This window comes from Ranitomeya variabilis, chromosome 4, assembly GCF_051348905.1.
Source record: "Ranitomeya variabilis isolate aRanVar5 chromosome 4, aRanVar5.hap1, whole genome shotgun sequence".
Taxonomy (NCBI): Eukaryota; Metazoa; Chordata; class Amphibia; order Anura; family Dendrobatidae; genus Ranitomeya; species Ranitomeya variabilis.
Window position 1 is genome coordinate 302,809,849 of NC_135235.1, and position 12,124 is coordinate 302,821,972.

At 47.6% G+C, this 12,124-nt stretch overlaps 1 long non-coding RNA gene across 1 annotated transcript; it reads left to right on the forward strand.

The window, feature by feature from the left end:
* Nucleotides 1-7,866: 7,866 nt before the first annotated feature.
* Nucleotides 7,867-11,000, forward strand: LOC143768870 (uncharacterized). The gene is made up of 3 exons (XR_013214089.1): nt 7,867-7,934; nt 10,283-10,321; nt 10,954-11,000. It is a non-coding gene; the product is annotated as an uncharacterized LOC143768870 (long non-coding RNA).
* The last annotated feature ends 1,124 nt before the right edge of the window (nt 11,001-12,124 follow it).

Consider the following 12,124-nt stretch of genomic DNA (forward strand, 5'->3'; position numbering starts at 1 on the left):
ATTCCAGATGAGGCCTGACCAAGGAGGAGTAGAGGGGAATGGCTTCTAAACAGGAATAAGTAAGCAAGTAATTCTGGTGGTGGTTCATGACAAGTCATGGCACTGGACTATCATACAACTGAAATATGTCTTACATGTATCATACTTTATAGGGAATCCTTTAGTAAGATCAACCCTGCTAAGCCGTCTATATGGACATGCAGCTTAGAGAAAATTGAATAAAAGTGATACATTGATATCTGCAGCCCAATGTCTTATTCCAGAGAAATCTGAGTTTTTCTTCTTCTGTAAATGAGCTTTTAAGAGAGCCGGACATAGATCTCTCTGAGAATCTGCCTCCAGAGCTTACTATCAATTAGAGGGGGTTTTACGAGTGTGAGACGTGTAGATCAGGAGAGAGGACAGTCAGTCATTACATGTCTCACACTGGTAACGCCCCTTGTGATTTAAAATAACCTCTGGAGACTTAGAGAGATCTACATCCCGCCCCTAGATCTTAACAGCTCATTTACATATTAAAAAACGTGGATTTCTCCAGAATTAAACTTTGGATTGCATATATCAAGGTTTCATTTCATCCAACTTTTCAATGACCTATATGCCCATATAGACTGTTTAGGAGGGTTGATCCTACTGACAGATTCTCTTTATACTTATAAAGTCATATTTTGTATCTTCTCGACAATGCAGACTTATCCAAGTCTTTGAGTGACCACAATTCATTTTGAAAAATTTCATCCAAAACTTTCTATCTCATTTATGACTCAATTAGAAGTGACCTACTTCAGCTTGCCAAGTTTCTGAGATCAATTAAACAATCCCCAGACAGAAGACTGGACAGCAACATTTCTGCAAAAGAACATCCTCTCTGAATGTCTGCTTGGAGATAGAAAAAGAATTCTATGTTGAGGAAAAAAATAGAAATCTCTGCTACAAATATGACTAATAGGCATAGCATAATGTACCAAAAATGTAAGTTGGGTATACCGTAGTTTATGAACAAATTCAACATGAATGTTGCAGAACAGTTCTGAAACATATTGTTTTTAGAAGATTTCAAAATCAAACTATAGGATTTGTTTTGCCCCACATATTGTAAAGGGGTTGTATGTGTCATCAGAAAATGACAAAGGCCTGCAAATCATCAGGATCGGCAACATTCACGCGGGTCTTGATGAGGGGGCTGTTGGGGTCAGACACTCTTGATTCATTAAGAGGCAACTCACCACAAATCTTGCTTCAGTCAGGTACTGGAGTAAGATTTCTGGAGTAAGGCATGCCACACATCGTCATGAACTAGACAAGCTGTAGTGTCAAACCCCAATGCTCCCCTGTTCCACCCAGGCTCCTCCCATTTTGGTGAAGCCAGGGGTAAACAGCATAAAATTGCAAAGAGTCAAAAAAAATTTGTGCAAATTTTTAAAACTTTTCAAAGTAATTCTCACTGAAATGCTTTGATGAATTAAGGTCATAGTGTTTAAGTCATGTTTTTGTGTTCAAAGTAATTTTTTTAAGGTTTGGGGAAAAGCTGTTTGTTTGTTTTTTTTCATATGATGATCTGTGTTTAAAAAACAAAAATCTCACAATTTCTGCATGAGCCGCTAAGGCTATTCTTGAATTGCAGCTCCTGTTCTTCTAAAAAAAATCAACATATAGAATTGTAGCAATAAACTGACCCTATCTTGTGAATGAAAGCATCTAATGTGAGTGGGCAAAGGTCATTGTGAAGGAAGGAGGAGCAGGGTAAGATGTGACTGTTAGACTCATCTGGTGAAGTGGATCCTCGGAGCCTAAGGTATGGTTGGACACAAAGTCCAGCGGGTTGGTGCATCAGGCAATTAAGGCATGCAGGAAACAGATAGCAGAGATACTGGAGACCAGAGACAGACATGAGTCCGGGAACAGATAGCAGAGGTCCTGGATACCACAGTCAAGAAGCAGTGGTCCTGGTTACCACAGTCAGGTAGCAGAGATCCTGGTTACCACAGTCAGACAGCAGTGGTCCTGGATACCACAGTCAGATAGCAGAGGTCCAGGATACCACAGTCAGGTAGCAGAGGTCCTGGATACCACAGTCAGGTAGCAGAGGTCCTGGATACCACAGTCAGGTAGCAGAGGTCCTGGATGCCAAAATCAGGAAGCAGAGGTCCTGGTTACAACAGTCAGGTAGCAGAGGTCCTGGTTACCACAGTCAGGTAGCAGAGGTCCTGGATACCACAGTCAGATAGCAGAGGTCCAGGATACCACAGTCAGGTAGCAGAGGTCCTGGATACCACAGTCAGGTAGCAGAGGTCCTGGATACCACAGTCAGGTAGCAGAGGTCCTGGATGCCAAAATCAGGAAGCAGAGGTCCTGGTTACAACAGTCAGGTAGCAGAGGTCCTGGTTACCACAGTCAGGTAGCAGAGGTCCTGGTTACCACAGGCAGGTAGCAGAGGTCCTGGACACCACAGTCAGGTAGCAGAGGTCCTGCATTTCACAGTCAGATAGCAGAGGTCCTGGTTACCACAGTCAGGAAGTAGAGGTCCTGGTTACCACAGTCAGGTAGCAGAGGGCAGAGGTCCTGGATACCACAGTCATGTTGCAGAGGTCCTGGATACCACAGTCAGGTAGCAGAGGTCCTGGTTACCACAGTCAGGTAGCAGAGATCCTGGTTACCACAGTCAGACAGCAGTGGTCCTGGATACCACAGTCAGATAGCAGAGGTCCAGGATACCACAGTCAGGTAGCAGAGGTCCTGGTTACCACAGTCAGACAGCAGTGGTCCTGGATACCACAGTCAGATAGCAGAGGTCCAGGATACCACAGTCAGGTAGCAGAGGTCCTGGATACCACAGTCAGGTAGCAGAGGTCCTAGATACCACAGTCAGGTAGCAGAGGTCCTGGATACCAGTCATGTTGCAGAGGTCCTGGATACCACAGTCAGGTAGCAGAGGTCCTGGATACCACAATCAGGTAGCAGAGGTTCTGGTTACCACAGTCAGGTAGCAGAGGTCCTGGATACCACAGTCAGATTGCTGATGTCCTGGATACCACAGTCAGGTAGCAGAGGTCCTGGATACCACAGTCAGGTAGCAGAGGTCCTGGATACCACAGTCAGGTAGCAGAGGTCCTGGATACCACAGTCAGGTAGCAGAGGTCCTGGATACCACAGTCAGGTAGCAGAGGTTCTGGATACCACAGTCAGGTAGCAGAGGTCCTAGATACCACAATCAGGTAGCAGAGGTCCTGGTTACCACAGTCAGGTAGCAGAGGTCCTGGATACCACAGTCAGGTAGCAGAAGTCCTGGATACCACAGTCAGACAGCAGAGGTCCTGGATACCACAGTCAGGTAGCAGAGGTCCTGGATACCACAGTCAGGTAGCAGAGGTCCTGGTTACCACAGTCAGGTAGCAGAGGTCCTGGTTACCACAGTCAGACAGCAGAGGTCCTAGTTACTACAGTCAGGTAGCAGTGGTTCTTTTTACCACAGTCAGGTAGCAGAGGTTCTGGTTACCACAGTCAGATAGCAGAGGTCCTGGATACCACAATCAGGTTGCAGAGGTCCTGAAAACCACAGTCAGGTAGCAAAGGTTCTGGTTACCACAGACAGGTAGCAGAGGTCTTGGTTACCACAGTCAGGTAGCATAGGTGCTGGATACCAGTCAGATAGCAGGGGTCCTGGATACCACATTCAGGTAGCAGAAGTCCTGGATACCACAGTCAGGTAGCAGAAGTCCTGGATACCACAGTCAGACAGCAGAGGTCCTGGATACCACAGTCAGGTAGCAGAGGTCCTGGATACCACAGTCAGGTAGCAGAGGTCCTGGTTACCACAGTCAGGTAGCAGAGGTCCTGGTTACCACAGTCAGACAGCAGAGGTCCTAGTTACTACAGTCAGGTAGCAGTGGTTCTTTTTACCACAGTCAGGTAGCAGAGGTTCTGGTTACCACAGTCAGATAGCAGAGGTCCTGGATACCACAATCAGGTTGCAGAGGTCCTGAAAACCACAGTCAGGTAGCAAAGGTTCTGGTTACCACAGACAGGTAGCAGAGGTCTTGGTTACCACAGTCAGGTAGCATAGGTGCTGGATACCAGTCAGATAGCAGGGGTCCTGGATACCACATTCAGGTAGCAGAAGTCCTGGATACCACAGTCAGGTAAAAAAAACACCAGAACACAGGCATGCTTACCTGTTCAAGGCCTCCAACAATTGCACTACCCAGGGTGCACCAGGCCCAAGTAAAGATAGCAAACAACACAGGTGCAAATAATACCGATGCAGCCAACCTACAATCAGGAATTGGCTGCTTGGAGCACCCATGCAAAAAAATAGTCTGTATGTGGCATGTTCACACAGGACTGCAAAGTATATGGTGAAAAGCCTATTAATGACGCCATAAATATAGCGGGCTAACCATGATGCATCCTGTGTGAACAGAGGCCACAGTGTACAGAGCCATCTAGGGCCCAGGCGCACCCTGGAAAAATGTACAGTGCACCAAAAACATAACAATGTATGCAAGGTATTGGTTGATATTATGGCCACAATATTGAAGCTGCCAACCCACGTCAAGGGTCCTTGTATCTTGGCAGTCCTAATCTAAAAAAACACCATTGGAGGAAAACCTCCACTAAACTCAAAAAAAACACCAGAACACAGGCATGCTTACCTGTTCAAGGCCTCCAACAATTGCACTACCCAGGGTGCACCAGGCCCAAGTAAAGATAGCAAACAACACAGGTGCAAATAATACCGATGCAGCCAACCTACAATCAGGAATTGGCTGCTTGGAGCACCCATGCAAAAAAATAGTCTGTATGTGGCATGTTCACACAGGACTGCAAAGTATATGGTGAAAAGCCTATTAATGACGCCATAAATATAGCGGGCTAACCATGATGCATCCTGTGTGAACAGAGGCCACAGTGTACAGAGCCATCTAGGGCCCAGGCGCACCCTGGAAAAATGTACAGTGCACCAAAAACATAACAATGTATGCAAGGTATTGGTTGATATTATGGCCACAATATTGAAGCTGCCAACCCACGTCAAGGGTCCTTGTATCTTGGCAGTCCTAATCTAAAAAAACACACCAGTCAGTCAGCAGAGGTCCTGGATACCACAGTCAGGTAGCAGAGGTTCTGGATACCACAGTCAGGTAGCAGAGGTCCTAGATACCACAATCAGGTAGCAGAGGTCCTGGTTACCACAGTCAGGTAGCAGAGGTCCTGGATACCACAGTCAGGTAGCAGAAGTCCTGGATACCACAGTCAGACAGCAGAGGTCCTGGATACCACAGTCAGGTAGCAGAGGTCCTGGATACCACAGTCAGGTAGCAGAGGTCCTGGTTACCACAGTCAGGTAGCAGAGGTCCTGGTTACCACAGTCAGACAGCAGAGGTCCTAGTTACTACAGTCAGGTAGCAGTGGTTCTTTTTACCACAGTCAGGTAGCAGAGGTTCTGGTTACCACAGTCAGATAGCAGAGGTCCTGGATACCACAATCAGGTTGCAGAGGTCCTGAAAACCACAGTCAGGTAGCAAAGGTTCTGGTTACCACAGACAGGTAGCAGAGGTCTTGGTTACCACAGTCAGGTAGCATAGGTGCTGGATACCAGTCAGATAGCAGGGGTCCTGGATACCACATTCAGGTAGCAGAAGTCCTGGATACCACAGTCAGGTAGCAGAGGTCATGGATACCACAGTCAGGTAGCAGAGGTCCTGGATACTGTAGACAGGAGACTAGTAAACAGGTACTGAGCAGGTCATGGTGCACAGAAAATCTAAGAGTCATAATACCAAGACACAGGTGTGTATTTGCATTTACTGTAGCTCCAGCAGTCAAGTGTTGTCTTCACATTTCCAAGGTCACATTCGTTACGACACCGAGGTTTGACATATCGCTCTTGAAGCAATGGACTACAGAACGGGCGGTGTAAGTGAAGCAAGAGATATAAAGAGGTAAGTACAGGTAGCAGAGGTCCTGGTTACCACAGTCAGGTAGCAGAGGTCCTGGATACCACAGTCAGACAGCAGAGGTCCTGGATACCACAGTCAGGTAGCAGAGGTCCTGGATAACACAGTCAGGTAGCAGAGGTCCTGGACACCACAATCAGGTAGCAGAGGTCCTGGTTACCACAGTCAGGTAGCAGAGGTCCTGGATACCAGTCAGATAGCAGAGATCCTGGATACCACAGTAAGGTAGCAGAAGTCCTGGATACCACAGTCAGGTAGCAGAGGTCCTGGATACCAGTCAGGTAGCAGAGGTCCAGCTTACCACAGTCAGGTAGCAGAGGTCCTGGTTACCACAGTCAGACAGCAGAGGTCCTGGTTACTACAGTCAGGTAGCAGAGGTCCTGGATTCCACAATCAGGTAGCAGAGGTCCTCGATACCACAGTCAGGTAGCAGAGGTCCTGGTCACCACAATCAGGTAGCAGAGGTCCTCGTTACTACAGTCAGGTAGCAGAGGTCCTAGATACCACAGTCAGGTAGCAGAGGTCCTGGATACCACAGTCAGGTAGCAGAGGTCCTGGATACCACAGTCATGTAGCAGAGGTCCTGGATACCACAGTCAGGCAGCAGAGGTACTGGTTACCACGGTCAGGTAGCAGAGGTCCTGGATTCCACAATCAGGTAGCAGATGTCCTGTATACCACAGACAGGTAGCAGATGTCCTGGATACCACAATCAGGTAGCAGAGGTCCTCATTACTACAGTCAGGTAGCAGCGGTCCTGGATACCACAGTCAGGTAGCAGAGGTCCTGGATACCACAGTTAGGTAGCAGAGGTCCTGGATACCACAGTCAGACAGCAGAGGTCCTGGTTACTACAGTCAGGTAGCAAAGGTCCTGGATACCACAATTAGGTAGCAGAGGTCCTGGTTACCACTGTCATGTAGCAGATGTTCTGTTTACCACGGTCAGGTAGCAGAGGTCCTGGTTCCCACAGTCAGGTGGCAGAGGTCCTGGATACCACAATCAGGTAGCAGAGGTTCTGGAAACCACAGTCAGGTAGCAGAGGTCCTGGATACTGTAGACAGGAGACTAGTAAACAGGTGCTGAGCAGGTCATGGTGCACAGAAAACTAAGTGTCATAATACCAAGACACAGGTGTGTATTTGCATTTACTCTAGCCCCAGCAATCAAGTGTTGTCTTCACATGTCCCAGGTCACATTCGTTATGACACCGAGGTTTGACATATCGCTGTTGAAGCAATGAACTACAGAACAGGCGGTGTAAGTGAAGCAAGAGATATAAAGAGGTAAGTACAGGTAGCAGAGGTCCTGGTTACCACAGTCAGGTAGCAGAGGTCCTGGATACCACAGTCAGACAGCAGAGGTCCTGGATACCACAGTCAGGTAGCAGAGGTCCTGGATACCACAGTCAGGTAGCAGAGGTCCTGGATACCACAATCAGGTAGCAGAGGTCCTGGTTACCACAGTCAGGTAGCAGAGGTCCTGGATACCAAAGTCAGGCAGCAGAGGTCCTGGATACCACAGTCATGTAGCAGAGGTCCTGGATACCACAGGCAGGCAGCAGAGGTCCTAGATACCACAATCAGGTAGCAGAGGTCTTGTTTACCACAGTAAGGTAGCATAGGTCCTGGATACCAGTCAGATAGCAGAGGTCCTGGATACCACAGTCAGGTAGCAGAAGTCCTAGATACCACAGTCAGGTAGCAGAGGTCCTGGCTATCACAGTCAGGTAGCAGAGGTCCTGCATACTGTAGACAGCAGACTAGTAAACAGGTACTGAGCAGGTCATGGTGCACAGAAAAACTAAGAGTCATAATACCAAGACACAGGTGTGTATTTGTATTTACTGTAGCGCCAGCAATCAAGTGTTCTCTTCACATGTCCCAGGTCACATTCGTTACGACAGGTTTGACATATCGCTGTTGAACCCATAGACTGCAGAACGGGCGGTGTAAATGAAGCAAGAGATATAAAGAGGTAGGTACAGGTTTTTTTCTTACCATAAATCATATTTTTACAAAATTAAGACTAGGCACATTGGAAACCCAAGCTTTGTTACAAACTGCCAGCAGGTGACCAGCTTTGGTGGTTATGTGCTGTACTACTGGTATCACAACCGAGAAAATCTGGTATTAAGTGTGGTAAGGTCAGTAGTGCTGCACCTCAGAGGACAATGATTAGCTGCAGTGGTCACGTGCTGTAAGAACTGGCATTATGCCAGATCTAGTTTGTTGACCACTGCAGCTAAAGGTACCGTCACATTAAGCGACGCTGCAGCGATAGCGACAACGATGCCGATCGCTGCAGCGTCGCTGTTTGATCGCTGGAGAGCTGTCACACAGACCGCTCTCCAGCGACCAACGATGCCGAGGTCCCCGGGTAACCAGGGTAAACATCGGGTTGCTAAGCGCAGGGCCGCGCTTAGTAACCCGATGTTTACCCTGGTTACCAGCGTAAAAGTAAAAAAAACAAACAGTACATGCTCACCTGCGCGTCCCCTGCCGTCTGCTTCCTGACACTGACTGAGCTCCGGCCCTAACAGCACAGCTCACTTTCACTTTAGGGCCGGATCTCAGTCAGAGCAGGAAGCAGACGCTGGGGGACGCGCAGGTGAGCATGTACTGTTTGTTTTTTTTACTTTTACGCTGGTAACCAGGGTAAACATCGGGTTACTAAGCGCGGCCCTGCGCGTAGTAACCCGATGTTTACCCTGGTTACCAGTGTAAAACATCGCTGGTATCGTTGCTTTTGGTGTCAAACACAACGATACACGGCGATCGGACGACCGAATAAAGTTCTGGACTTTATTCAGCGACCAGCGACATCACAGCAGGATCCTGATCGCTGCTGCGTGTCAAACTAAACGATATCGCTAGCGAGGACGCTGCAACGTCACGGATCGCTAGCGATATCGTTTAGTGTGACGGTACCTTAATCAGTGTCCTAAGCAATCAAGTGTTTTACTACTGGCATCAACATTTAGCGATGCCAGTAGAAGTAATGCCAGTAGTTTGGCATGTGATCGCAGAGGTCACTGATTGGCTGATGTGGTCAAGGTCTGGCAACTTCTAAATAAAGAGAAGCAGTGTCTGCCAGATTGTCCGCACTAAATCAATAAGAGATTGAAAAATATTATTATTATTGTTTTATTTCATTTGCAACATTTGCTACTGTGGATTTTACACCCCCCCCCAAAGTATTTATAAGCGCATGTAGTACTTTCAAAACCAAGTAAAAAAAAACCTTTATGGGTTTGAATTGATCTGCAAATGAGACTAAATAGTAATTGGAAGCCTCTGTCACTCCAACTCTATTTCCACTCAGCACTGCCTCCTCCTTCTTAATTGATGGCTGACTTTCCTGAAGTCACACAGTATAGAGGCTGTCAGTCAAGTAGTAGGTGGCAGCGTAGCGCTGGAGTGGCAGAGGCTTCAGATCTATGTTGTTTACCCCATGTGTAGGACATTGCAGTAGCTTAGGTATCCATGGTTACGACCAGTCATATAGTAATAGTTAGTTGTTAGTGGCTATGAGCAATCTTTCTACTAAATCACAATTTATTTTTTTCCTTTTCCTTAAAGTTTGATCATTTTTGATTTTTGAGAAACAATAACATCTCCTCAGAAGCTGCATTGCATTTGACCCTCTTATTGAGACGAGTGACTTAAAAAAAATAAAAACTAAATAAAACTAATAAAACTTTTTTTTTACCATGTGGGTCTCATTACTAAGCCTCAGAGCTGCGTACTGAGCCAGAACCAAATTCTGTGGCTTTTTATTATGAGTGTTATCGAATCCACTCTCCGAATAAGAAAACTGAATGGAGAATTGAGGGTAAATTAATTCTGTCATTACTGGAATCCAATTTTCCTCCTGACATAAACGCAATAGGAAGATATTAGGATTAAATGAGCAAGAGAGACATGTACACAGAATTGTTAATAGAGACAAGTTAATTAAACACACAATGCACAAATAAAAACAATTGTTTCTTCCAAGTCATTACTTTAACATGGAGAAACCTCGGTGTCACTTGTCAACAGCACTTCTTCATTGTGTCTCACGTTATTGGAATTAGCTGTGTGAGAGCGTATGACAAAAAGTATGGCAATCACCTGTGTAACGAGCTGAGATCCGTCCTTTTGGCATTCAATACTCAGAGTTATGCATCTACGCTAAGAAAATATGTGAACTGCTTCCTTTCTCTTATGAATTGCAATAATCATCAATGAAACAATCAGTGTACAATCAGAGGCTGGACTGTACCCCAGTGCCAAAACTGTAACACGGGCCCAAAAATTACCATGTGGTGGTTTGTATTGCAGTTGGTGAAACATGAAGCTCCTGGATCCTCCAATAACTGGGTAAGGTACAGTATATCTGTCCCCTATAGCCAGCCCCTCATATGTCCCCCTTAGCAAGCCCCTCTTATGTTTCTCATAGCCAACCCCTCTTATCTCCCCCATAGCCAGTCCCTCATATGTGCAGTATAGCCAGCCTCTCATATGTGCAGTATGGCCAGCCTCTCATATGTCCCCCATAGCCAGTCACTCTTATATCCCCCATAGCCAGACTCTCTTATGTCCCCCATACCAAGCCCCTCTTATCTCCCCCATACCCAGCTCCTCTTATCGCTCCCATAGCCAGACCCTCATATGTCCACTATAGCGAGCTCCTCTTATCTCCCCATACCCAGCCCCTCTTATCTCCCACATACCCAGCTCCTCTTATCTCCCCTTCAGCCAGACCCTCTAATGTCCCCCATACCCAGCCCCTCTTATCTCCCCCATACCCAGCTCCTCTTATCGACCCCATAGCCAGACCCTCATATGTCCACTATAGCGAGCTCCTCTTATCTCCCCATACCCAGCCCCTCTTATCTCCCACATACCCAGCTCCTCTTATCTCCCCTACAGCCAGCACCTCATATGTCCCCCATAGCCAAGTGTAAACCCCCAGGTAACTGGTTGTTACAGTGGTATTGCTTTCCTCACAGGGAGAGTGATGTCATGCTTGGAAGCGAGGAAGGATCCCTTTAACAGGTATTCAGCACATACAACACTGTTCTGACTCCAGGCCAGATGGGGGAGCTCTACTTCTGCTCTCTCTGGTCGGGAGGAGGAGTCAGTTGCTAGGCAGTTGCTAGGCAGTTAGGGAGAGTTAGTTGCTGAGAGGAGGGTGAGGAGAGAGGAAGGAAAGCTGGGGCCGTGCACATCCCCTCATATGTCCCACATAGTCAGCCCATCATATGTCCCACATAGCCAGCCCCTCTTATGTTCCCCATAGTCAGCCCCTCATATGTCCAACATAGCCAGCCCCTCATATGTCACACATAGCCAGCCCCTTTTATGTCCCCCATAGCCAGCCTCTTTTATGTCCCCTATAGCCAGCCCCTCTTATGTCATACATAGCCAGACCCTCATATGACCCACATAGCCAGCCCCTCATATGTCACACATAGCCAGCCCCTCTTATGTTCGCTACAGCCAGCCTCACTTATGGTCCCCATAGCCAGCCTCCTTTATGGCCCCTATAGCCAACCCCTCTTATGTCACACATACCAGCCCGTCATATGACCCACATAGCCAGCTCTTCTTATCTCCCCCATAGCCAGACCCTCTTTTGTCCCTCATAGCCAGCTTCTCTTATCTCCCCCATAGCCAGGCCCTCTTATCTCCCCCATAGCCAGCCCCTCATGTTTCCCCCATAGTCAGCCCCTCTTATGTCCCCCATACCCAGCTCCTCTGCTTTCTGCTGGAGATCCCGGTAGGGCAGGGAGCTGGTTACAGCTCTTCTGCTCCTGTCTCAGGCTGTGTGGCTCTGACATCAACTGTATTCACATCTGACAAATGGGAATACAAGTGAGTGCAGGGGGGAGCGATGGCCAGGACACAGGAAAGGAGGAGCGAGCGTGTGTCAGTGACTGACACTGCTCCCCTGTGTGCAAGCATCATGGCGGTCACTATGCTGAATGTCTGCAGCAAAAGGAAGACACTGGACTGCCACAGGAATTCAGCCATGTCACTTTTTTTCTCCCCCAAAGTGAGCCCTCCTCGGGAAGGCAGGAGGCAGTGCCCTAGTCGGGTGCCTACCCTTCCTACCCCTCGTCCCGACCCTGTTAACAGTGATTTACTAATCAGATCAGTGCTGGGGACGAAGATAGACCA